This window comes from Myxine glutinosa, chromosome 3, assembly GCF_964187855.1.
Source record: "Myxine glutinosa chromosome 3, kmMyxGlut1.1, whole genome shotgun sequence".
NCBI lineage: Eukaryota > Metazoa > Chordata > Myxini > Myxiniformes > Myxinidae > Myxine > Myxine glutinosa.
In genome coordinates, this window is record NC_136263.1 from 90,817,187 (window position 1) to 90,843,258 (window position 26,072).

General features: G+C 43.6%; 1 pseudogene; it reads left to right on the forward strand.

The window, feature by feature from the left end:
• Positions 1-244: 244 nt before the first annotated feature.
• LOC144891211 (zinc finger BED domain-containing protein 5-like) lies at positions 245-24,449 on the forward strand (annotated as a pseudogene).
• Positions 24,450-26,072: the final 1,623 nt, after the last annotated feature.

The following is a 26,072-nucleotide window of genomic DNA, read 5'->3' on the forward strand; positions in this document are numbered from 1 at the left end:
GATTTGAAGGGACAAAACAATGGAATGGAAAACAAAATTGATAGACTTGGGGCACAGGAGCAGCAGGAATGGGCAACAGAATTTGATTCAAAACGGGAAGAGATGGCATTGGGAATGGGAGTGTGAAACCCAAGCTGATACACTTGGGGCACAGCAGATGGCATGTTTGGAGGTAAATGGGGAGTGTCTAGAGGTATAGAGGGGAAACTCAAATTTAAATGGGGAATGTTTGGCTGGAAAAGACATGGAAGGCTGTCGGACTGGTGTGGATGTCACAATGCAACAACAGGGAGAGGAATTGGGACTTTTGCAGCACAAGGGCGGTGGTTCGAAGCAACAGGGGCTAAAGATATTGGAGGTCCGTGTAACAGAATCGAACCGGGTGTGAGTAGATAAAGACCTGTTGGGGTCACAATTGATTGTTGGGGATGACAATGATGTGAATGAATTTGTACCGGAGCAGACGAGTACCTTTGACAGTATCATCGAGGAAGAGACTGCTCAGGTCCAACAGAGTCTGGAGGATGAGCTGAGTCGGTCCATCACATGTCCCCAGGATGAGATTGAATTGACCGAGGAGACCCTCACCACGAACAACAATTGGGCACCACAGGCTCCAAAACTGGATACCCAGCTGGGGGGGGGGGGGGGGGGCGGTGCTTTGGCCCGAGCTGCACTCGGTGCTTTGGCCCGAGCTGCACTCGGATGGGGAAGAGTCGGGAAATAGAGCCTCGGAGAAACTGGTCCCCATAGAGAATTTGGAACAGCTGCAGGGAGGGGCAGGGCAACCCGAAGAAGGGGTTGTTACCTGCAGCTGCGGTTGGACACGTGAGGCCAAATTTTTTAAAAGTAAATTTAAAATTCAATTTAAATTTAAATGGGAGTTGGATTTGGAGCAGCCTTGGAGGGAGTTGGTCCCCGGGCTGCGGAATTCGGACTAGGAGAGGTCATTGGGGTTGGCCTTGTGGGAAATAGCCCCACCTGGAAATTGGGATGTGCCAGCCAGCTAGGGGGCTGTGCTGGCGAGATTTGGACGTGGGGTCCGACCTTGGGTGTCATGGTATGGCATGGGCCCCACGGGGGTCTGGTGGAGTGTGGCATCCCCTGTCCATCGGGGTGCCGAGCGAGTGTCTCGGGCCAGCAGGGTCACTGGACCCTGGTGGGGGTTAAGACCTCTGGGGGTCCGAGGTGGTTTATCACAGGTACCTGGTATGGTGTATTATGAGGGGGGAGGTGTTGTAGGCCGCACTTTGGTGGCGGCACCACGGACGGCCAACAAGGGCCCGAAGTGCTGACCGCCCGGGCATGCGGCCTGGCAGCCTCTCCCTGAGACTCTGGGACAGCCAACATGTGATGACCTGCCATGCTGTGCTGGTCTATAGACGCGGGTCAAACCGCATGGACAGGGATGGATTACAGTCCACCTGACAACCATTGGAGTATCTGTGGAACGTGATGGTGTGAGAATGATCTTCCATAGATGATCTGTTGTGATTTGTGGACCTTCGGCTTGGGAAGAGAGCCATGGGATTGTTGAATCGGGAATTTGGAATGAGCCAAGCATATGGGGCCATGCTCAGCTGGCAAGTTTATGGAGAAGCACCCTTCTTTGGTGAAGGTAGTGAATTGTGTTAAATAATTGGCATGGGTAATCTGAGGGTTAGATGAAAATTTAAGGGTGAATTTTGTGAGGCCATGGTGGACACTGCACTGTGGCACCATTATTGATCCAGGTGTGTTAGACCAAAGTGTTGGAGGTTGGGACAAATAATGGATAGAGTAGCAGGACACAGCCTTCGACTGGCTATAGGGGCGACGGCACCAATAGTTGGGACGCGGGGTGGTGGAGATGTAGTTGGGTAGTCTGGAGGTCAACGTGGTGTTATGGGTGTCCGAGGTGTGTGGACCATGTCTTCTGGGATTGAGTCTCCTAGGGGAACATGGCTGTTGACTAGACCTTGGGTGAGGCCAAGTGTGGGTGGGCACTAGGGGCTGCTTGTGGTCGGACTGGGGGATGATGTGGAGGTGCAGGGGATGGAGCTGTTGGGATGCCATGCATTGTGACCGTGCTTCCCAGGTCTGAGGCCTTGGGAATGGCGGAGTTGGCAGCAGGTGCTCACCACATTGGCCAGCTTGGGGCTAGTGGAGCTGTGTTCTTCGCAGGGGACCGAAGGATGGATGGTGGGTCGCACCGTTATGGACACACATGGGCCATGTTGGCGTTTCGGCTGCTCAACTTATCCCAGTGGCCCTTGCACGGTAGAGGGGCGGAGCTGTCATGGCCAAGTGTAGTAGTGTAGTAAAGGTCACCGGAGGAGGCAGATCCACATACTTGCCAGTACAGAGGACAAAAGGAAATTTGGTGGAATTTGATAGTCCCCATGGGACAAATTTGGGATTCAGCAGGTTGGATGAAACTCTTGGACCCGACCAACCGGCAACTACCTGCACATCAAGGTAAAGGTAAGGCGTTGATGTTTACTGTCCCAGTCTTTAGTACTTGCTCATAAATTGGGACATGAGCAATTTGGAATGGAGGATGGGGGTGAGTGTGATGGCATGGCCGGTGAGGATATTGGAATGTGTGCCACAAAGTGTCATGTGGGTGGCGTTTGTGTATGTGTAGAGGTTTTGTGTTTTTGTGTGGTTGGGAGAATGGAAACAGAAATGGAATTGTCTTTGGAAATTTGAAATGTGAATGGGATTTCACATGTAAGCAAGCCATGGCAGAATTTTTTTTCTATATGACATCTTTTTATTGGAAGTATGTGGTTGAGAATTGAATGGCAGCGGGGGAGGATATGTTATTGTGGTTTTTGTGGGTGGGGAAGGTGTGTGTGTCCGCAGGTACGGATAAAGCTTTGTAGGAGTGGTGACTGCGGCCCCCACTGAGGTAATTGCCCCTGGCAGCCAGTGGTGTCTGGAAATTGGGAGGCCGGCAGCGGTGGGGTCTGGTTAGGCGCTCTGCGGTATGGAGATCCTTGGCGACTCGTGAGGCTATGTGAAAGCCTGAGGCGATGGAGCCTGGTGTGGAGACCTCCATGGCGGGACAACAGCTAAAGGAGATGTTTGGCTGTAATGGGGCCAAGAGTTAAAGGGAAGGGTGGTGAAGAAGTCATAAGCCCGGCGACTTGTTTTTGGACTGCGGGCACCACAGCCTGAAGCGCCCCACCATCTAGCTTGTACGGTACCTCCCCGCTGCCTAATTGAGGATCACACCCACATGTGTTATGAAATCTATGCCATGGTCTTGCAGGGGGGGTGAAATACGTTTTTTTATGATTATTGAAATGTGAATGAATGGTTATGGGATTTGTGTGATTGAATGGGGGAAAAATCCACAGAGCCATGTCACTCACTTGTAACACCAGGACAGGGCCCGCAGAAATTGGGGTACATTGTGATGGCTCTGCAGGTAATGTTGGGTATTGTGGCATCCACCGTGGGACGTGGTCTGTAGGATGGTGTTGTATAAATATTTTTTTTAATTTTGCAATGTTTGGGTAAGGTTTTGTGGTTAAGATCAGTTTTTTGTGTGTTTTAACATTTTTCTTCCTGCCAATGGAGTTAGGAGAGAGGAAGCAAGTTTTGTAAATCTTCTTACTATAATTCACCAAATGTCCGTCTGTCTGTTCGAAGGTACCGTAAAAACTGCTGAACCGATCGCAAAGATATTTTGGGTGGGTAATCCTGGGACCCCTGGGAGTAAAATAGGCTATTTGGTTTTCCCAATTTCAGCTTTGGTCTCCAGCATTCTCAGGTTTGGACTCCTGCATAACATTCGCGTTCGCATAACGTTCATTGTGACGATGTTCTCATTTTGACGATCTTACTATAATTCACCAAATGTCCGTCTGTCTGTCTGTTTGAAGGTACCATAAAAAATGCTGAACCAATCACAAAGATATTTTGGGTGGGTAATCCTGGGATCTCCAGGAGTAAAATAGGCTATTTAGTTTTCCCAATTTCAGCTTTGGTCTCCAGCATTCTCAGGTTTGGACTCCCGCATAACATTCGTGTTCGCATAATGTTCATTGTGACGATGTTCTCATTGTGACGATGTTGTGACGATGTATGTGTTCACGGTAGTGTTTGACGTGACGGTGTGAACATAATTTCGTAATGTTTTTCGTTTCGTAATCCTTTAATGAACGTTTAATGTTTAATGAACGTTTAATGTCCTTTGATGTCCGGGGCCACACGCGCTAAACTGGATGGGCCAGCGTGTACCATGCCCTTCGCTGTCAGCCTCGGGTAAACTGCTGAGCCCCATCCGTGATGGGGACTGGGGCTTGAGACAGTGTCCCACGAATGAGGAATTCCCAGTAAGCGCGAGTCATCCGCTCGCGTTGATTAAGTCCCTGCCCTTTGTACACACCGCCCGTCGCTACTACCAATCGGATGGTTTGATGAGATCCTCGGATCAGCCCCTGCACGGGCCGTTCTCGGCTCGTGCTGGTGCACTGAAAAGATGAGCGAACTTGACTGTCTAGAGGAAGTAAAAGTCGTAACAAGGTTTCCGTCGGTGAACCTGCGGAAGGATCATTATCGGGACAACATGAGAGCGAGCGAGACGCGAGACGTACGTGGTACGTGATCGTCCTTGTACTGTTTAGCCATGTACTGTTTAGAAGTTGATGATTTGCGTGTGATATGATTTAACAACGGATGTATATATGAATCGTTTAAAATAAAGCTACGGCTTGCTTCCCACAGCCCTCCAATTTTAAAAATAAGCTAATTAAGTGTGAGTCGGTAAGTTTTTAGGCTGGAACGGTAACACCTGCAGTGAACCTTGCAGGAGCTACGGTTCTGGTGGGGGGGGGTGTGGGGGGGCTGTGTTACGTTTGTGGGGGGTAGGCAATACCTTAGTCCAGGTAGAATTGTATAGATTACCATGCTCTGTATGTTGCTATGCAGAAGATGAGCCCCCATGTACATAAGTAGGAAATTCGTTTGGACCGGATGTCGTGTAAGCGAGTATCTTCATTCCCATCATGAGGGGTGGGGTTATGTTAATTAGTTATGGATTATGGGTAATTAATGCCCTGTATGTAATGGCCTCTGTTATTTTTCCTCTGTTCCTTATGACACCAGCCTGCACACAAGCTAAGAAATCGCGCATTAATGACACTAAATAAAAGTGACCCGAACTAGACATTGAACAATACTGCTGGCGCTGCCAGCAGCCACACCACCACATCAAGCAGGTAGGTTCGGGAGGCCACGCCCCAAAGAGCAGCGATTGGTCAGGACACCAAGAGCGATGAGATGGCACTAGCTGATAGGAGCGGACATGCAGACGTCATTGGATGACGTCAGAGCCTTGAGTACAAAGGATTGTGTCCCCAACATTTTGTCCTCTGGAGCAAAAGGCATTCATTGAGAATGGTCACAATTTTGTATATCTCTCTGCTTTGGGACTCCATAGCGAACTCCCCCTTTTTGGTTCTCTCTCGCTCTTTAGTCAGATAGGCTCTCGGCATCTGGAGTTCATAAGGAACAGTCACAGATACGATGCCCTTGAGCTGAACTTGGAGGTATTGGTGGAAGGCGGGCACATTTTTTGTGCTCTCTTGGTGCGGGGTTCCGAGTGGAAGCACGGCCGCATTTTTCTTTTCCTTGGCACATCGGTGTTGGTGAACATGATCGGCAGGGATGAGCAGGGGCGAGTGGAACAGCGAGGCCTGCTGACTTCATGCTCGGTGGGAGAGGAGCAGACTGCACAGCGAGGTCTAATTCCCACTCACGGCAGTGCAGCCTGTGGTTCCCGCGAAAGGATGTGGAGGCATGTGATGATCCAGGTCGATTCCTGACGAGGTTCAAGAGACACCCAGGGTTAAGTGCCGAGTTGAGAACCACACACACATATTTATTTTCCAGTTATTTTTCCCCTTTTTCTGTATACGGGTCTGTGTGGGGACGTCCTATTTAGGAATCATCGTTTTTATCGTGCATTCTTTGTTTCCGGCATGTCTTTAATAAAGCCGGTATTTTTGTACAGTCAAATCCTGTGTGTGTTTGAATTAATAATTAATCATCGCAGGGTCGAAGACGTCTGTCGGTGGACCCGTGCAGGTACGCGCTTGTGGTTATTCCCCCCCCCCCCCCTCACCGCACGTATAATGAAGCCTGCCATTGGATTGAACACCTTTGAGTTAAAGCTCGTTTGGTCATCCGTGTTGCGTGTTCATGACGGGGAAGACATACGACAATGTTGTCAAGGATTGAATCCAAAGTCGGCAACTCATCATATCACTCACCATGGAGGTGAATCTATAATTTCTTCTTCACTGATGATCAGAAATCAGAAATACTGTACATTGCATTGCAATTGAAGAATCAAATTGTAATGACAACAAGAAAAAGAGCAATCAGAGATTGCAAACCCTCGCCAGGATGTATTTTCAGTGGTTTTTAAGGCTTTTGTGTTAAAACAAATATGGCGGCCGAACCACGTGACTGATGACGTCATCATTATTTTTTTCGAAACTAATTTATTCCTAGATTATGCTCAAGAAATTTCATCTTGATCGGATGAAGTTTTGTACTTGTCGAATTATGACGTCATAATGGAGGCACCTATGACATCATCATTAACATATTTTATTCAACATGGAGAGTTCTTTACAATGAGCCATGTCTCAATTTTTTCTATTCAGCACTTTCGGAGATATAGAGGTGCAAATTTTTCGGTTTTTCCAAGATGGCAGCCAAACCACGTGACCGATGACGTCATCATTAATTTTTTTCACCACCAGTTTATGCCGACATGGCGCTCAAGAAATTTCATCTTTATTGGATGAAGTTTTGTACTTGTAGAATTATGACGTCATAATGGAGGCACCTATGACATCATCATGAACATATTTTATTCCCCATGGAGAGTTCTTTACAATGAGCCATGTCTCAATTGTTTCTATTCAGCACTTTCCGAGATAGAGGTGCAAAGTTTTTCGATTTTTCCAAGATGGCGGCCGAACCACGTGACCTGTGATGTCATAATTATCATTAAAAATTTATACAGGTGGAGTTGCACCTATGGTGAAAATTTCCTGTCAATCGGATCAACGGTTGCAGAGAAAATCATATTTATTCTGTGCGGACAAACAGACAAACAAACAGACAAACAAACGGACTCAAATGCAATACCCTCTCCTCTGGCGAGGGTAATTACATATCCCACAGGATGGTGCAGAGGTGGTGCACTTGCCTTTGAGATGTCTGGCCTGGGTTCGATTCCAAACCCGAATTTAAACTGTTGGATTAATTGGTACTGCACAGTCAGGTTGTTGCATCACAAAGTGTGCCATCCATCGTCAAGTGTCCTGTCTGCTAGCATTAGCCATTAGCTGGTGGTTGGTAACATAGCAGATGGTAACATTCCAGAGTGATGTTAGATTAAGAGTAGATGAGTTATCATAGTTAGAAGCTATTTCCTCCAAAGGCCTTAGAAATAGGTTTTCGCCCAACCCACACCACATACAAGGTCTGATTGCATTTTCTGTTTGGTCAACCCTTCTAGAACATTTCTAGGGTGGTGTGTCGCTCCAGATTGTGGTGTAATGTTTTTTTATATGAGTCAATATTTGTAATGGGAGTCGGTTTTTATTGTCTTTTTTTATTGTTGGATAGTGTGTCATTTATATTGCTCTATTTTTCTAACCAGGACTTCAAGTAGAAAATATTATCCCCCGATATAAAGAGGAGAGAGCACCAAATCACAATAATTTAGTTTTTTTTTTCAGGAAGCACTGCGGTACGCAAAGACGCACGGAATCTCGTCATGTGGCGTGGAATTTATGAGACCACTGCAGAATTTGTCGTTTTCAGTTTTGCGTTCAAACTTGGAACCTTCCTCCGGAATACATTAGTCTTGCTCTTTTCAAGAAATCTTCATCAGATTGAACATATATTTGCCTTTTTGAGTAGAAAAGTTTCTCATTTCGTTTAGTTTTACGCGAATGTTTTCGTATCATTTTCTCAGAAACTGACGTTTAGTTCATGAACAGTAAATATTTCATCTAATATTTATCAGAAGCAATCTTGGTTTTCTTTTCAGATGATGCCTGCAGCTAACCAGTTCACGAGGTTGGTTTATCCAGAAATGACCAAGTTGTAGTCAGTAATTGTGTCTTCTGTTTAGCTGGTCTAATGTGTTATACCTGCAATGTTCAAATGAATCAGCATTGTATTACTCTGTTGCAGGTATGATTAAGAGATAGGGCCAGTAGAGACTCGGAGGACGGAGCCAGCGACATTTGCTGTATTCTGCCCGTTCTGCCACCGACAAAACGAAGGAAAAGAGCAAACTAGGAAAAATGTGTTCTTTGTCAAGAAGATACGGAGGCGGAGGAGGAAAGGCAAAAACATCTTCCATCGTGACTCTGATTTCTGTACTACACCGTAGACAGAATGAGCACTATGAGAGTTTGCTTCCAGATTTAGAGGCACTGAAAACCACAGATGTATAATGCCACTCAAATTGCAGGTTGTGCAAGACGTGTACTAGCAAGCACAATCTGGATCTCATTAATAAGAGACATGGGCCATCTCATTCTCCTTCAGAAGCAGCAAGATCTGACATGACGGATGCAAGCCGGCCAAGCAAACGGTCGAGATCTCAGTCAAATATCATGGACTAGGCCAGGTGCTTGTTCTCCAAAAATAAGTCCCACAAAAAGGTGATGGAAATGCAGAAGGTTAGCACATTTGAAGTTGGTTAGTCAACTGAGCATGCAGCAGAAGCTCAAGGTGATGAAGATAAGCTGAATGTGCTCCATTGCATGAGCAAATGACCTGTGGCAGCAGGAGCCAAATACTGTATCACAATGTATGCTTTTCAAACTACACCAGCAAGACAAACATCAAGCATCAACCTTCTAAGCGCAGGGGTTCTTAAACTTTTTCCCTGGCAATACCCCCAACGGATTGCCCACGATGTCGCCATACCCCCTTCGCCAGACTGTCGACTGACCAAGGTGCATCGAAGGCACACATAGCTAGGGGGGACTGGGGGCATGTCCCCCTAGAATGTTTTTGATTTCTAGGTGCTCTGTGGTGCATTCTGAGGGGTGTTTTTACTTTAATTGCCTATTTTTTTGGATGAAAATTGGTAACTTATTACCTAGAAAATGGGCCAAGTTCGGGGATCCGTGCCTCCCATACCCCAAGATTTTGGTCCCCATATCCCCAAGGGGTATGGATACCCCAGGTTAAGAACCCCAGTTCTAAGGACAGTAAATATGAAGACAAATATGTGAGTGTTTTTGATGAACAGGTTAACCATTTAAAAACTGAATTATAAGCTGGAAAGGTGTACGATATGGACATCCTTCTAAACAAATACATGTCTCTTCTTGAGGTACAGGTTATCGACCCACATCAGGCAGCTAAGTACACAAAGCAGCATTTCAAGCTCAGAATGATGAGGCATTGTGAAGAGGAGGTAGTATTCCACCAGCCCCACATTAAAACACAACCAGAACTGGATTGTAGCACCTGAATGTTCTGAATGCATCTTTTAAACAAGCATCTACCTCACCTACACCGAGTGCATCATCACATGATTAAATAGATTGTGACCAGATAGAACGCACCAGGCCTTTGTACCGCACTGCAATGCTGATCAGAAGTGATATTCCTCAGTGTAATGGACTCTGTATCAAACCTATGAATACTGCAGATTTGAATCTTGCCTTGGCAAAAACTACTATTCCAGACAGACTATCTTGATTCATGCATTGGGTTGTTTCCGCCAATAAGAGTGATGATTCTTGGAACCTTCCTCCGGAATACAGAAATCAGTCAGACAAGAGAAGGATCTTCATGGTTGCACAAGATCGTTTGAATTGCTCGTCACATGCAAGATTCAAAACCCTCGAGCAGACATCACTTTACTAAACAGAATGGGTCACTGTTCCTCCTATGATGAGATAGAGGCCATTGATACTGGGCTAGCAAAGGAGATTCTGGTGAAGTCAGAATAACAAGGGGATATCATTCCATCTATCATCTCTCCCGGTGCCTTCATCCAGGTGCCTGGTGAACAATAACGATATTAATGAGGAGACTTTAGATGGGAAACACATGACACATGCCATTACTGTTGTGTTGTACCAACAAGGACAATTTGGTCACCTACCAGAGTGCACACTGTTAGCTGACCATTCTCAGAGAAACAGATCTCTCAATAGTGCAATAATAATGCCAGCTATACATGAGTTCAGCACCCATGGCAAAAGATCCAGCATTACAAATTTTGTTGGCAATAAATAGAAGGACTGGTTACAGTGTTTCGAGCACTTCAAATCATCAGGCAGTCTGATGGACCTGGCATGGGCTCTTTTTTGCAGGCTTTATCCAACTAAACTATTTGACGTTAACAATAATGTCGTGTGGCTCTCTCAATTAATACTGAAACAACCACGGAAGGCAATTGAGCATTACTCCTGGGTGTTCAGTTCAATAGCAGATTTTATATCTACACATGGGAGGAAGAAAGAAGAAGAGGACACCGAAGAGCTTACCTGTGTGATCCCGCCGCTCGGTCCAAACAGCCTGCAAAAATAACTCAAACGGAACGGTTTTATAATGCACAATAAAATAATAAAAGGATTTATTAAAGCAATTGCCGTAACAAGGAAAAACGCTCGATAATACCGACTGTTCCTAAATGGAGCGCTCCCTCACCAGACTTGAACACACACAAAGGGTTAAAATAATGTTGGAAAGGAATTGTGATTATTTAGTGCACTTAGCTGCGAGCGGCTTGTGGAGTCTCGCCATGAATCGCCAAGGATTGTCCGGGGTGTTGGCGACATTGTGCGCGAAGCACGCGCGTTGGCAGAGATCTGGTCTCGATGTTCTCACACGCCGCAGTGCTCGTACTCCCGTCCACGCGCTGCCTCTTCTGTCAACTGCTTCTCTCAATCCCAGATGCCAAATGAACAGGGGAACGGGGAGACGAGGCCAGCACACAACCACTTGCACCGAGGTCCAGAACGTCAAGAGGAGAAGAGAATCGTCAGCACACACTTGCAGGCAGGAACCAGAAGCAAGAGAGAAAATATCGGTCTCCTCATACTTTTAACGTCGGCTTCTTACGTCAGCAGCGCTTCTCCACCAATCCCTGCCGGCCAACCCCACATGTTTATCTCACCACCACTCACACTCAACCCCGCCTCTCAAGCCCTCGATGGTATCTGGCCAACCGGCACACTGCTTACTGGTCCTCCTTCTTTCCCCAATCGGCTGGTAGCTTCTTGCTTTGTGGCGACCAATCACGAGTCCCCGGGTGTGTCTCTCGGCTTGCCCGAGCGATGTGTGCTCAACCAGTCGGGTTAGGGGTAGTGTTTGCTCTGGGTTTCCGGTTAGTTTATTCTTTCTTATTTAGTGCCATAAATGGGGTTTCTCACTGGTGTCTACGGTGCAGTGCCATAAGGGACAACGGATAAATCACAAGGTCTTACGAACAGGGGAATTAACATAATCCTTACAGTGGTTAACACACCCCATTCCTCACAATAGGGACAAATATACAAGCTTAATCCGAACACACGGTCTAAACAGAACATATTACATCAAGGTTTCTACACGACAATCGGAGCATGATACCTACACAAATCTACTTGACTCTACGTATCACTCTACCCCACCGACATAACAATACATTATCTAATGCTTAATATGTCATACAGTTAAAGTAAGGGCAACAATAGAACTGATGGTTGGAGAAAAATCCATCCTCCACCCCACCCCAACCCCATAAGATGATAAACACCCCAGAATAACCTGACTCATTTATGGCCAATACCAATGTAGCATTGTGTTCTGTTCTATTTGCTCTTATGTTGGATTGCCAGCAATATTGCAAAAATATTGTATTAAATAACACCAGTATGACATATTCACCCCCCATTTCTGACACTTTTTGAGAGGTGACCCCACCACATACATTGGCCTGTAGAAAACGTTATACCACAATATGAAGAGACACCCACCCTAGAAATGTTCGAGAAAGGTTGCCCAAACAGAATATGCCACCAAACCTTGTATTTGGTGTGGGTTGAGCGAGACCTTTTTTCACAGGCCTTGCTCCTGGACCATCACGGCCACCCTGAACAATTTCAAATTCCTGTCCAAATCATCTCGTCAGTGTCAGGCCTGACCAGGAGGTGTGTCACTAACCTGAACCAAACTTTTTCCTTATCCAACCCTACAAGAAACAGGGATTCATTCCTGCACTCTCAGTGAAGTATCCTGCGTTCGAGTGGTGACCAGGCGAGGATTCTAAGCAGAGCCAAATAAACTGCCTCGGCAGCCTGTAACAAGAGCTGTTTGAAAAGTTGCATTTATGACATGCTCGTGAAACAGTTGTTGCCAATGTTGTAGTGTGCTGGCACATTCCAGTGTGTAGACCAATAAGCAACAACCAAAGGCTGAGACCAGTGACAGTACATGGTGGGTATTGACTTTCAAGTGTCAGATATAATATCTGGAAAGCTAGGAGACAACACCAACGACAATAAAAAGTACATACTGCTTCCATTCTATTTTGCTGTCACTGTCACAAGTCGTCCTGCCAGACTATCAATAAATGCTAAGCGGTGATGTCAGACTGAGGTCAAAATTGTTGCAATAGATCCTCAAATTGTCTCTTTCTGAAGCAAAGATTCTTACCGATGGACTGGGGATTCGTAAAAATGTTTTTTTTATTGCTGAACTTGGGATTTCGAACTGCAATCTGGTTTGCCACAAATCCAAGCACATGGCTGCTAGCCCCTGCACGTCCCACTTCCATTTCTCTTGCCAATTTTTTTCCTTACCCACATTCTGCCACCCTTCCTTGCCCATGTTCCCCTGACCCTCGCTTGTGCACCCCTCCCCGCCCCACACTCATGCTCCACTGCCCGTCAGCTCCCACTTCCTTAATATAGTATGAACCTCCAACTTCAGAGAATTTGGACTAATGTTACAATTTTCTTGCTACAGGTTGCCGCTGCTGCTCTAGGCATTATGTTTAACATAAATATTCCTTTCACAGACTGTTTCCAAGCTCAGTGTATCTATCTGACTATTCTCTCTTACACTTTGACAGCCCTGGTCCTGTATTGATATACATATAGTTGTTTACATCAAAAACTCCATTCCTCATAACTCTTGCTCTGCACTCACCCCTCCTAACCGCTGCAAGCCTCTGCAAGCCTTTGGCGATGTATTCCTCTTTTCACAATTTCATTTACCAGCATGCCAGGTGGCTGGGAGTTGGCTCTACAGCACCCAAACACAGCACTGAAAAAGGCCCTTATGTGGGTCTTTGAATCTGATTCAATTTGTGAACTTCCCAATATTGATCTCAACAAATGGTAGCCTCTCATATCGACCAGAAAATACATAATCTTCCCTTAAACCTTTCCCATTTTTCCTCTGCCCAACTTGGCTCCCCTCAACATGTTCTTGTAAAATTCCAAATCCCTCTCCACAAAGCTGGCTGTTGTGAGAGAACTTCCTCAGTGGCACACTTTGCAGATGATTTGACATCATGCCATATGGTAGGTATCTGTTGTACAACAATGACAACCCACACGCAGGTTCTTCAGCTCAACCTCTTAATGGCGTCTCCTTCTCCACTCCTCGCCCAGCTCATACACGTCACTACCGGTTATGCCTCATCCTTTCCGGTTCATCATGCATTCATTAATATTCATGTAACTCCCAATACCAGAGTATCCTCATCCAGATGAAATACCTGATGAACATTCCTCAGTCAACTTTTATTATTCCACTCATCTATGGAATTCTAATGGAATGGAAGGCTGGAAAGGGTGGAAATGCGAATGGTTCGATGGATGTGGGGAGTATCGTTGAGAGAGAGAGGAAGACAAATTATGAATTGCGAAAAATGATGGGAATAGAGCCTGTGATTGATGCTGTGAAGAGGAACAGGTTGAGATGGTCTGGTCATGTGTTGAGGAAGGATGAAAATGACTGGTTGAGAAGAGTGATGGAAATGAATGTCGAAGGAAGTAGAGGACGGGGAAGATCGAGAAAGACTTGGCTAAAGATGGTGGAAGGAGAAATGCGGGCAAGGGGGTTAACAAGGAGAGATGCAGAAAATAGGGCATGATGGAGAAGATTGTCATGGGGACCGCAAGGCTAACCCCTGCTCTAGCAGGGAAAATGGCCTTAAAATGCATGTTGTTGTTGTTTTGTTGATGATACAAAAGCAATCAATAGTTTTACCATAGCAGTTCCCCTTAAGGGTATATTTGGATTTTGTGATTATGATAAAGTTTTGTATGGACTTAAAATTCGATTTCAACTACAAAGGAATGATAATGTAAATAGATTGCTTTTTGGTGTTGCTAGTGCTTTTGGTGATAATAATAAATTTGTTATTGATGATTTGTGTTGGTATATCAGTGAATATACTCCTAATCTTAAAACGGAAGAGATGTTGAATAGAAGACTTAACTCAAAGAAACTGCTAAATGTATCATACCTTAAAAGAAGATGCCAACACGTTAAACTGAACCAAACTACCTCCACGTGGAATTTAGGTGTTCTGGAAGGAAAGCCATGATACCTATGGCTCATTTTTAAGAAACCAGATGGAGATGAAAGTACTGATAAGAATAATGCGCTGAGTGATAATGCCAAGTTGAAACAACTTTGTGTTTCTCTGGATGGTACATTTTACCCGTGAGATACATTGGAAATTGATTGTGAAAAAAATGATTATGCAGAAGTCTACAAGTCTTACCAAAAGGTGTGTGAAAGCAACGGTAATAAAGATCCCATTTTGGATATGGTTGCCTTTCAAAAACTTTATACAATCACCGCAATTGACCTGAGAGCTCAAAAGGAAACTATGAAGTCTAATAGAGTGGATACTTCCCTATACATTGAAAGAGGGGAGAGTGAAGAAGTTGATGCATATTGTTTGCTTTTGGAAGAAACTGAATTGCAGATTAATACAGATAATGGTGTTACGATTAATATCACATAGATTTTTTTTCTCATCATAAATAAATGAATAAAGTATCAACTGATGTATATGTTAATAAAATCAATCTTGATAAATTAACATCTTGTAGTCAAAATCAAAAGCCTTGTATGATTAACGTTAAAACAATTCAGAGAAAAGGAGGTATAAGAATTGATGTTTTGCTCACAAGAGAGCAGGTGAAAACTTTGAATGATGCTGGTTCACTTACATTTAAAATATCAAAACCTACGTTGAAGAAATATTCAATAAAGGAGAAGAGGAGGATTTCTCCCATTTCTAATTCCTTTATTTGCTGGTTTAAGTGCAGCGGGAGCTTTGACGGGTGGTATTTCAGCAGCGGTAAACACTGCTAACGAAAGGAAGGCACAACTAAGAGCTCAAAAAGAATTGGAAAGACATAATAAGGAGTTGGAGAAACAAATTAGTGGAAGTGGTATAATTGTAGATTTTGCTGAAAAGCTTGAAAGCCTGCCTGATAAAGCAAGATTGTTAGTTGGAGATATGCTTTCTTCTATCACACAGGCAGGTGTAAAATTAACTAAAAGGGGTAATGGATTATATCTTTCTTAGAAATAAATGGATAAATGGTTTAAACGATTTGTAAAGAATACAACGTCAAATATATAACTTGCTAAATATTGTAAAAAACTATTTCCCATCTACTTTCTATAAAACTATTTGGCATCTATAAACTATAAAAAAAACTATTTGGCATCTAAATATTGTAAAAATTGATAATGTAGTTATTTGTATGAGAGATTAATTAACAAAGCTGTCTAAAATACAAAGAATATTATTATGAATTTAGAAGATAATAATGGGAATGGGTCTCATTTGGTTTGTATTCATAATAGTCGGAAAAAATTTTATTTCGATAGTTATGGCCTTCCACCACCTCTTGAAGTAATTCACTTCTTACAGAATGGTGTTTATCAAACATTTCAAGTCCAAGACATGAATTCCAAATGTTGTGGTCAATTATGTTTATACGTATTATTTCAACTCAACAATAATGTAAATTTTAATGATATTATTTTAAATCTCATTTAAAAATGACTTATGTTGGAAAAGATGGTTCTATCTTTGGAGTATCCTGAGAGTTGGATATTGATTTCTCAATTTATTGTACAAAGGCACAGGCTGAGCAACAAAAATATAATATAACAAAAAATATTAATATGAAGAATAATGATAAATTAATCAATTATATCCAAGCCCCACAGATGACAATGACTGTTAGATTCAGTGATTTAACAAAATATTCTGCAGCACTCTTTAACAAACAAGTATAATTTACAGTCACACCAACTGGTTCTACAAACCATACACCTTTTCTTATTAAATTTAACCATCTACTCACAATTAAACTTTATAAAGAAGGGTATGTAGTTAATATGATAATTGATAAATGGGGGTATGATATGTTTGATTTGGGGTATACTTGGTTATTTTCAATAAACTTAGAAGACCTAGATGATTTTAATTGATCTCGTAAAGAAGACTATTACCCGCATGGTGAGTACAATGAGATATGTGGAAGCACAATTTGCAAACAACAAATACATGATTTCAAGAATAAAAAAATATATGATAGCAAAGCGATGGTTTGTATGACAAAGAAGGAAGAACATCAGATAAATATACAAAGTCATGGAATACAAACCGATTTGGTCGTGGGAAGATGGGGCAGCATTACCTGTCATATTATTAATCTTATGTATATTTCAGAAACATAAACATTTTATATTAAAATGGCAGGAAAAAGGCTTCAAGAGAATTACGATTTTTGTATTCAAGGATACTTCCAAGAAAAGGGGGCAAAAATTTTCATTCCTTATGAATTGGAACATAAACAGGGAAATTTTGTAATTAAGAACTGGCCCTATACAGATATTGCTAAACCCACAGGTAGACTTGATTAAAATATAAAATAAAAATCAACTTCTCAAAGTTATGAAATATAAAACTCTTTTAGAAATTGTCAACAAATCCTATTGGTATCCTATTATGAGAAAAATAATTATAGCGTGTGCTGTGCATTCTGGCGTGTGCTGAGGAGCTCGCGTGGAGTAAGGAGAATGAACTGTAACGCGAGCCTGAGGAGAATAAACTGTACCACGAGCCTGAGGAGAATTAACTGTACAGCGAGCCTGAGGAGAATTAACTGTACCGCGAGCCTGAGGAGAATTAACTGTACCACGAGCCTGAGGAGAGGAGCTCACGTTTTTGGTGAGAATTATAGCGTGTGCTGTGCATTCATTTCATCCGCAGCTCAATGGAATACTGCTCTCCCCTCTTGGCTGGTGCTCCTGCCTCATACCTAGCTCGTCTTCACGCTGTTGAAACCAAAGCATTCAGAATCATTGGAATCTCCCGCGATGAAGCTAACTCCAAGGGCCTCTCACTCACTCACCGCAGGCAGGTTGGTGGTCTTTCCATCTTCTACCGACTCCTCTCTGGCCTTGCCCCCCCAGCTCTCTCTGGGCTCTGTCCCGCAAATATTCCTACAGGTCGCACAAGATCTGCCTGCAACCCTCTTATGGTCAAACTGCCAAAATCAAGACTCTCTGCTCACCTTCACTCCTTCATTCCTCTTTTCTCCCGCCTCTGGAACAAACTCCCTCACTCTCTTCAATCCCACTCCACCCTCCAGGTCTTTAAAACAGCTGTTCACCACCATCTCTTATCTTCCCCCATCCAAAACCTTGATCTTTCTACCCCCGTTAATTTCACCCCAATTCCACTTTTTTGAAATACCAACTTCTGTCCTGGAAGTCATTGGTGTCCTTGTGTTTTATACTTCTCCCTCCCCCCCCCCCTTCCCATGCCTCCTCCCCCCAAGCCCTCCCCCTTCCACACATCTCCCTGCTCTCAAATGTTGTGTTTGTGTGCTTCACCTTCTCTCCCCATCTTGTTTTCCGCTCCCGCCTTTTGTGTGTTTTGTTTGTCTGGTTGATTTGTTTGTGAAGTAAATGTTAGCTCTTTCACGAGCCTCGATTCAGTACACAAAAAAAAAAAAAAGAAAAAAAAAAAAGAACTGGTATTCTGAGGAGATTGGTCTTCCGAAGAAGGAGAGCTTTAAGGAGGGTCATCCTGCCTGCCTGCTTTGGCCTTGGTGTTATCATCCTCCACCATTGCCTGTTGATGGTCCTGTTCATCTCCTCATCATCTCTTCGTCGTCCTGCTCATATCATCGCCTGCTCCATGCTCATCCTCTCATCGGCTGCTCCGTGCCCATCCTCTCAACCGCTGCCACCAGAGATAAGTCGCCATTTTGTGTCCCTCGCCCCGTCTGTGCTTGTGACTTGACGCCTTAGTTTTTATCGGATTTATTTTACTTCGTTGTATATAGTTATTATTGATTTCATTCTCCGTTTATTTGTTCGGGATTAAACCCGTTTGGTTTTATTCAAAGCTTTATCCAGGTGTGCACCCTGGTTAGAATAGGTACACCATATCCCTGTGTGTCGTCAGAGGTGACTAAGAGGGTTGGCGTCAGGAAGGGCATCCGGCCATAAAAACATTGCCTCAAAAAGAGAACCATGACAATTACAACTACATATGGGCAGGGTACAGCCCGAAGTGGAGATCGGTTTCTGAGGTTTGGGAGATGGAATGTAGGGACAATGACAGGGAGATCAGGAGAAGTGGTGGAAGTATTCATCAGAAGAAGAGTGGACATATGTTGTGTGCAAGAGACGAGATGGAAAGGAAGTTGTGTGAGAATGGTGAAGGGTAGGCAGGGACAGAAATACAAGTTTATGTGGCAAGGGTGCCCGGAGGGCGTGAATGGTGTTGATGTCCTGTTTTCTGAGGAGTTTGCAGACAGTGTGGTGAGTGTGACTAGAGTGAGTGAAGGTTGATGATGGTGAAAATGATGATTGGAAAGCTCTTGGTGAACGTCATCTCGGGATATGCTCCGCAGGTTGGTCGGAGCGATGAAGAGAAGGACAAGTTCTGGTGTGCGATAGAGAAGCTGATGGAAAACGTGAAAGATGAGGAAGTTGTTGTGGTAGAAGGAGACCTAAATGGACATGTGGGAAGGAGTATGGACGGTTTTGAGGGAGTTCATAGGGGTTACGGATATGGTGTGAGAAATGGAGAAGGTGAAAGGATTTTGGAGTTTGCTGATGGAGCTGATTTGTTGATTTGTCATACTCAGTTCCAGAAAGGGGATAATAATCTTGTTACATGCACGTCAGGTGAGTCGACAACAAACGTTGACTACCTGATGGTGCGTAGGCGAGATAGGGGGCACCTCCGGGACACAAAGGTGATCCCGGGGGAGGAGGCTGTTTCGTTTCACAGCACCACTTGGTTGTCTGCGACATAAGGGTGAAAGGTGCGAGGAGAGCTCGGCGGGTGAAGTACCAACCGAGAATGAAGGTGTGGAGGTTGGAAGAGGTGACAGTAAGGGAGGCATTAAAAGAGAGGCTGAGTAGGGTAGAGGATGATGTGGTTGAGCTTGAACGTGGTTGGATGTCAATGAAAGATAGTCTGTTGGGAGCCGTTGGTGAGGTATGTGGATGGACAAAAGGACCACCGAGGCACTCGGAAACATGGTGGTGGGATGAGGAAGTTGGAAAGAGGATTGACGAGAAGAGGGAAGAAGTTCAAGGAGTGGCAGAAGGCGAAGGGTACTGGAGCAGAAAAAGCAGAGCATGAAAGTTATAAGGCAGCCAAGAAGGCTGCAAAGAAAGAGGTAGCAAAGGCGCAGGAGGCATGTAGGAATATGTTCGGAGAAAGCTTGGATTCGGAAGAGGGTCAGAGAGCGGTATTCAGGATTGCCAAGCAGATAGCGAAAGAGAGGTGTGATGTGATGGGGGTGAGTTGCTTGAAGGATGAAGTGGGATAAATTGTTGTGGACCCAGATGGAATTAAAGGAAGATGGAAAAGATATATGGAAATGCTGTTGAATACAGAGAATGAATGGGATGGCAACATAGAGAGTAACCCAGTTTTAGGACCGACAGAGAAGATAACTGAGAAGGAAGTTGAGGAAGCGATAAAAGCAATGAAGAGTAGAAAAGCGGGAGGGCCGACGGGAGTTGTGGGAGATATGTTGAAGGCAGCAGGAAGTTGGGGTGTGAAGAGAATGACAGAGATCTGCAATCTGGTGGTGAAAGAAGGCCACATTCCAGTGGTTGGGAACTGAGTACCCTCATCCCTCTATACAAGGGGAAAGGTGACCCTCTGGAGTGTGGCTCGTACAGAGCGATAAAGTTATTGGAGCATGGAATGAAGGTATTGGAAAGGGTGTTGGAGAGGAGGATAAGGAAGAAGGTGAAGATCGACGAAATGTAGTTTGGATTTATGCCAGGAAGAGGATTGACAGACGCGCTCTTTATTGTGAGGCAGTTGCAGGAGAAGTACATGGAGAAGAGGAAGAAGTTGTTTCTTGGGTTTGTTGATCTGGAGAAAGCATTCGATAGGGTTCCACGCAAAGTAGTGACATGGGCATTGAGGAAGTGAGGAGTGGAGGAATGGTTGATCAGAGTAGTGATGGCAATGTACAAAAGAGCGTGCACAGCTGTAAGGACGAAGGACGGGAACAGTGGTGAGTTTGAGGTGAAGGTGGGAGTGCACAATGGGTCGGTACTAAGTCCACTACTATTTGTAGCTGTGATGGAGGTGCTGGCTCAGAACGTAAAGAGCGTTTACCATGGGAGTTGTTGTATGCAGATGATCTGGTGTTGATTGCGGAAAGTATGGATGGACTGAAGGAAAAGATGAACAAGTGGAAGGAATGTATGGAGACAAAAGGTCTGAAGGTGAATATAGGAAAGACGAAGGTGATGGCAAGTGGTAAAGCATGTGGTGAGGTGGAAAGAACTGGGATGTGGCCATTTGCTGTGTGCAGGAAGGGTGTCGGAGTGAACTCCATTCAATGTACAATGTGCGCTGAGTTGGTTCATCAAAAATGTAGTGGTCTGAGAGGGTCATTATAACCAGTGTGGCAGCTACATTCAAATGTAAGGTGTGCACAGAGGGAGCTGCAGATGGAGGAAATGTTGAGTTGGATCTTGGAGACGGCGTGAAGCTGGAAGGTGTGAAAACATTTTGCTACCTCGGAGACATGCTGAATGGAGAAGGTGGATCAGACTCGGCAACGGTTGCAAGAGTGAGATGTGCATGGAAGAAGTTTCGGGAACTGAGTGGCGTGCTGATGAGGAGGGGAGTGTCATTGAAGCTGATGGGAAAGGTGTATGCTGCATGTGTGAGAAGTGTTATGATTTATGGGAGCGAGACATGGGTAATGAACGTAGAGCAGCAACGAAGGCTGGAAAGGGTGGAAATGCGAATGGTTCGGTGGATGTGTGGAGTATCGTTGAGAGAGAGGAAGACAAATGATGAATTGCGAAAGATGATGGGAATAGAGCCTGTGATTGATGCTGTGAAGAGGAACAGGTTGAGATGGTTTGGTCATGTGTTGAGGAAGGATGAAATTGACTCGTTGATAAGAGTGATGGAAATGAATGTAGAAGGAAGTAGAGGACGGGGAAGACCGAGAAAGACTTGGCTAAAGATGGTGGAAGGAGAAATGCGGGCAAGGGGGTTAACAAGGAGAGATGCAGAAAATAGGGCATGATGGAGAAGATTGTCATGGGGACCGCAAGGCTAACCCCCACTCTAGCAGGGAAAATGGCCTTAAAATGCATGTTGTTGTTGTTGTAGACAAGAATAACTCAAAATCCAGATGAATATATGTATAATATTATATGGGGAGATGCTTTAAGCCTTAAAGTCAGTGGGCCACAGCACGTTTCAGTGGGCCACAACCACAGTCATTGGGCCACAACCATGGGTTGGCCACAGCACGTTTTCCAGGTGGGCCACAGAGACTGCCCAATATTTGCCCAAATAATATAATCTTTTCACGCACATGGCCTAAAACAAGAGTTCAATTCTGTGTGTGTTGGTGGTGGCCAGTGGTAGCCACCCACTATTCCCTGCATATTTTTTTGTCTTGTTTTTTTATATTTTTCCTTTTTTCCCCCCAGAAAGCCTTCTGAAATGACAAAACGAGGATATGATTAGCAATACATAAAGTTTGGATTCATATCCTTGCATGATCGTGGAGAATTTATGGGACAATGCGTCCTGTGCCAGAAATTTCTTGGAAATCAATCTTTGCGGCCATCGAAGTTGAAGCTCCATTTGGAGAAAATTCATCCACATCATCAACATAAGGATGTGGACTTCTTCAAGCGAATGGAAAAGCACGTGAAGCGCCAGCGCTTGGATCAAAGTGGAACATTATTTCAGCAAAACAAGCGTCTGACGGATGCTTCCTTTGCCGTCAGCGTCCTCATTGCGCAACAGAAGAAACCTCACAGTCGGAGAGACTCTGATCAAGCCATGTGCTCTGAAGATGGCTAGGATTCTGCTTGGAGAAGAAGCTGAAAAAAAGTTCAACAAAACTTCTCTGTCAAATAATACGGTTCAAAGGAGGATTGCTGACTTGTCCAGCAACATAAAATAACAGGTGATTGCTGAAATCAAAGACCCTGCATTTGGATTGTTCTCAATTCAGTTGGATGAATCCACAGATTAGTCAGGTTCGCTATGTTTTTTCGTTCAAAATTTTGGTAGATTAGCAAAACTCTACATTTTTGGAATATTCAGAGCATGAGGAATTCAAAAATTAATGTTTACATTCGCGTAGACACCTTTGCGAAAATGACACTCAGGACAGTGATGAAGATCTGTAAAAGCATATTCCTGAACGGCATAGACCTAGTAGATCCTGTGTATAGGACTTATAGTTCAATCTGATACTAACAAGGCTGCTTTCATGCTTTATAAACCCATACCTATAACTGCAAAGGACTTGCAATATCATGTATTATGTAATACAGTTATATCACAAATATAAAGACAATGGTTTTCAAATACCTTTGTTTGTTGCTTTTCTGTAATCCTGAGCACTATTTTGAGGCCTTTATTGGATTCCTTGACCCAGAAAACATAGGATTAGCATATTTAATTAGGTTTTTAGGTTGGCTAGAAGCCGAGATCGCGCAAAATATGTATTTTATGGTGGCCATTTTGAAAATCTAAAATGGCGGCCATGCAGGTGTCTGTGCAAATGCCAACATTGATTTTCGGATTCTCCATGCTCTGATGATTCCAAAAATGTACAGGTTTGCTTATCTCCCAAAATTTTGAACGAAATTATATTTGTTAACATTGTGAACCTGACTCGATGTTTCATCCTGTTCCCCGATTCTTGCCTTCGTTCGGTATGTGAAGGGTGATTCCATCAAGGATGAATTCTTATTCTGCCGTTCTCTCGAAAGAAATACCAGAGCTGTGGATGTGATGGAAAAAAGTAACAGAGTTATTTGACCATGAGGAACTGAACTGGCATAATCTCTGTGGAGTGTGCACCGATGGCACCCCAGCTATGCTAGGAGCAAAAAGTGGCTTCCAAGCGCTTGTTCGAAATCTATCTCCAGGTATCATTTCTGTTCATTGTCTGATTCATCGGCAAGCTCTTGCTTCAAAAACCCTTCCATCTAATCTTCAGGATGTTCTTGAACAAGTCATCAAAATTGTGAACAACGTGAAAAGCAGTGATTTGAATTCCCGACTGTTCAAGCAATTGTGCACAGAAATGGATTCAGAGCATAAGAACCTGCTTTACTACACCAAGGTGCGTTGGCCATCAAAAGGAAATGTTGTGACATGAGTGGTTGAACTCCGAGAAGAGACGCAGAGTTTCCTACAGATGCAAGAAAAGCACAAACTTGAAGCTTCCTTCCATGAAAAGCTGTGGGTCTTTCGCCTCGCATACCTTGTGGATACTTTTGATCAACTGAACAGACTGAATCTAAAGCTGCAAGGAAAGGGAACAACTATCATTCAGTTCATTGACACTCTCAGTGCATTTATACAGAAGCTTGAAAACTGGAAACGAAAGGCTGAGGAAGGGAACTTTACCATGTTCGAATCTCTTTCAGAAGTCACTATTAATGAGCCGTTGGATCCTGGCGTTGCAAAGGATGTTTGTGGCACACCTCAGCTGTCTCCGAGAAGAATTTCTGCAGTACTTTCCAGAAATTGGGAGAGAAGGACTCGCGCTCATGAGGAATCCTTTTCTTGTTAAAGTCAGTGACGTCCAGGATGACTTGCAAAATGAACTGATTGAATTTCAAAATGATTCTGGACGCAGAGATGGCTTTGAAGCTTCTTCTATCTCTGAGTTATGGCCAAAAATGATGGGAAGCTACCCCAACATTGCAAAGGAATGCCTTCGGAAACTCCTGCCCTTTGCAACAACTTATCTTTGTGAATCAGGCTTCTTAACATTGGTGCAGCTAAAGACAAAGGCTCAGAACCACTTGAATGTGAGGCAGATCTTAGATGTGTGCTTTCTACAACAGAACCTAGGATTTGGAAACTGGTGCAGAAAATTCAGGAGAACATCTCTCAATAAAGGAGCTTTAGGTTAAACTGGTTTGAGGTTTTTTTTCAATTGGCAGATACTGCAATGTTTTGTGTTACAGCCCACAAGCAAAGCACCCTGGAGATGAGTTTTCAAATTTTTTTTTTTTTCCTGGTTATTATTGCGATGTGTCATTAAAAATGAACGCAATTCATTTTTATGGATAAACTATTGGGCAAGATCTTCTACATTGAACTAAGCTCATGGTGGAGCTTGGGCAGAAATAAAATGCACAACAACGACGTTGGTAGATATTGGTGTACTTGGACAGGAATTACAAGGGCATTAGTGGACAATGGACAAACACATATGGGACGTGGGATTTGAACATGGGTTCCTCACATCAGGAGCCATCAGTTCAGATGGCAATGCTATCAGGCCAATCTTAGGTCTTATTATTTATTATTATTTTAAAAAGAACATAACACAGACACAATGAAATAGAGTTTCATTTCTTAATCTTCTTCTTCTTCTATTTATTATATCTTATCTATATATATATAAGGCCAAAAAAAAAAAAAACATGTTTAGCGTCCTGCCTTTTTGAAAAAAAGGAGGAGGAGGCACCTTTTTTTTCCTTTTTTTTTCAAAATGGCCGCCAGGCTCATTTTTCCCAAGATGGTCGCCTGCTTTTTTGTTTCTTTAGATTTGAAATACATGTAGAATGTTTGTGTCTTGACGATCTGTGTTGAGAAAATACAACATGTACTGAGTAACATCATATCTATATTATAATAGCCGTAGATGATTCTGTCTGTCTGTCTGTCTGTCTATCTGTTGGGTGTCTGTCCGGGGTGTGGCTTACTCGGTTTGCAGAGTAGCTCCACCCATAGCTCCACCCATTCTGGGAGTGGCTATAAACAAATATCCACCATTTTATTAACTCGCATAGCTTTGAGTCCTGTTTTGTAGGCCCGTGGTGTCTTGCTCTCCCCCAGTTTTATTTCAAATCAAATTCGATAAATCATTTCATTTTTCACAGTCGCTAACATAGTTTTAGACTCGGTTGAAAAAAAACGGGAAGAAAATCCGATGAAAGTTGCCGTTTATAGAACGAAATGAATTCTCAAAGGCCTGTAACTTCAAGGCCATTGAGTCTCTCTCACGCCTTTATCTCCAATCTAACTCACCATATGATTTCATTTTTATCGACTCGGTTCTATCGTTCTCGGTTCGGTTCTACTTATAGACTCGGTGTCAGCAATAATTGAGAACAATCCACACACGCGGGAAAATGCAGAGATATATTTTTTAAAATCGCGTCATGGTGTATCATACACCGCCCAACATGACACCGCCGGCAATGTGTCGATATATATTAAAAATTCGCTTTTGCTTTTCCGTTATGATATATTACTATTTCGTTTGATGATAGTCGTCACAAAAACGTCAACAATGATGCCGACATATATTTCTTCGTTTTTATTTCATTCAACATATTAGCCGGAAGTAAAATATGTTTCAGGAAATTACCGAGAGATATTTCTTCGTTTTTTTTATTAGTTATGTGCGCATACACTTTAAATAGGTTTATTTGAAATCTTTAATTTTCCACAAACATTCCACACACGCGGGAAAATGCAGAGATATATTTTTTAAAATCGCGTCATGGTG